This window comes from Salvelinus sp. IW2-2015, linkage group LG14 (assembly GCF_002910315.2).
Source record: "Salvelinus sp. IW2-2015 linkage group LG14, ASM291031v2, whole genome shotgun sequence".
Classification (NCBI taxonomy): domain Eukaryota; kingdom Metazoa; phylum Chordata; class Actinopteri; order Salmoniformes; family Salmonidae; genus Salvelinus; species Salvelinus sp. IW2-2015.
This window is the reverse complement of record NC_036854.1, coordinates 4,950,827-4,953,005: the sequence shown is the minus strand read 5'-3', so window position 1 is coordinate 4,953,005 and position 2,179 is coordinate 4,950,827. Positions and strand designations below refer to the sequence as shown.

Sequence of the window (2,179 nt, the reverse complement as noted above, 5' to 3'; positions counted from 1 at the left end):
GATGTTTAAGGTTTGAGGATGTTTAGTATTGAGGATGTTTAGTATTGAGTGTATTTTAGTATTGATATGTTTAGTATTGAGGATGTTTAGTATTGAGGATGTTTATATGGTTCAGAGCACTGTAGTGGAGGTTGTGAGGTGTTACTTTGTATTTGAGATGTGGTTTTTTGTAGGGCTGAGATAGGATCTGTTGCACTGTGCTCTCTGGCAGCACAGAAATACACTGCACTGTCCTCTTGTGTCAGGTTGGAAACACTTACATCACAATACTGTTCTGCGTACTAAACATCCTCAATACTAAACATCCTCAATACTAAACATCCCACAATTGCTAATATATGTGATCATCTGAAAATCACACTTAACCCGCAACTATAGAAGATGTGCTGTGGGCTACAGTCCAAGATGGCGAAATTATTTGTTGACAGGTTTTCTTTAGCCTGATTTAGAGATGTTTCTGCCTATAATTTCCCAAAATGTTGGWAGGCTATTTGTTAGTCACCTCGTCTATAGATAGAAACATGTAGCTTCACTTCTGGCAATATATGTTGCCCTAGAAAGACTAAATAAACCCAGAACAATGTTATTGATTGATTGAATGAATGTTTCAATCTAGTTGACRTCGGTTTTCTCTGTCATCTTTCACGGATCAAAGACGTCAACCACAAGAGCATTATTGAGGTCGGGCACTGATGTTGGGTGATGTAGGCCTGGCTCGCAGTCGGCGTTCCAATTCATCTCAAAGGTGTTCGATGAGGCTGAGTCAAGTTCTACCACACCGATCTCAACAAACCATTTCTGAATGGAGCTCGCTTTGTGCACAGGGGTATTGTCATACTGAAACAGGAAAGGGCCTTCCCCGAACTGTTGCCACAAATTTGGAAGCACAGAATAGTCTAGAATGTCATTGTACACTATCGTGTTAAGATTTCCCTTCACTGGAACTAAGGGGCCCGAACCATGAAAAACAGCCCCAGACCATTATTCCCCMTCCACCAWACTTTACAGTTGGCACTRTGCATTSGGGCAGGTAGCGTTCTCCTGGCATCCGCCAAACCCAGATTTGTCCGTCGGACTGCCAGGTGGTGAAGCGTGATTCATCACTCCAGAGAATGTGTTTCCACTGCTCCAGAGTCCAATGGCGGCGACCTATAAACCRCCCCAGCCAACACRTGGCATTGCGAATGGTGATCTTAGGCTGGTCTGCGGCTGCTTGGCCATGGAAACCCATTTCATGAAGCTCCCTGCGAACAGTTCTTGTGCTGATGTTGCTACCAGAGGCAGTTTGGAACTCGGTAGTGAGTTTTGCAACCGAGGACAGATWTATACACGCTACGCACTTCAGCTCTTGGCGTTCCCGTTCTGTGAGCTTGTGTGTGGCCTACCACTTCACAGCTGAGCCGTTGTTGCTCCTAGACGTTTTCACTCCATAGCACTTACAGTTGACCGGGACAGCTCTAGCAGGGCAGAAATTTGACAAACTGACTTGTTGGACCGGTGGCATCCTATTACGGTGCCACGTTGAAAGTCACTGAGATCTTAAGGCCATTCTACTGCCAATGTTTGTCTATGGAGATCGCATGGCTGTGTGCTCGATTTTATACACCTGTCAGCAACGAGTGTGGCTGAAATAGCCAAATCCACTCATTTTCAGGGGTATCTAACTGAGCATTACATTCTCTCAAGATAAATAAATCCTATTTCTTCACTCCTTTTCCCAAGTCTATTTTTGATGTTTCATTTTTCTGCAAGAAATGCTTCTGCAGGACTTAATATTAAGGCTAGGTGAGAGGTTATAGACCTACAGTCAGTGTCCAGATTTCAAGTTTCCATTCAACCCATCTGAACAGTAGGCTACAGTTCCCTTGACCTGCCATAGGCCTATTTGAAGTCCCTGTCTTGTGACTGTCGAATTTGTATCAGCCGCCTCACAATCATCACACGTAACAAATATTTTCCCAAACAAACATTACTTTTCTGGCCCCTCCCCCATTCTCTTTATTTTCAACTCTCCTTTCACTGCGTTTGTCTTATTGAATTAAACTTCGACAATATCCTTTTTGCCGTGGATTGACGGTAACGTTTTCTGCCAGTTCCCAAAATAGTTATTTGCCAATTGGCTGTGTCGATTATACAGTTAAGCCCTAAAATGTAGGCTTGTGAACTAATGCCAAATAAC

At 43.5% G+C, this 2,179-nt stretch overlaps 1 pseudogene; it reads left to right on the top strand.

The window, feature by feature from the left end:
* Window positions 1-2,179, top strand: part of LOC111972893 (T cell receptor beta chain MC.7.G5-like) — a 34,033-nt pseudogene that overhangs the window by 853 nt on the left and 31,001 nt on the right.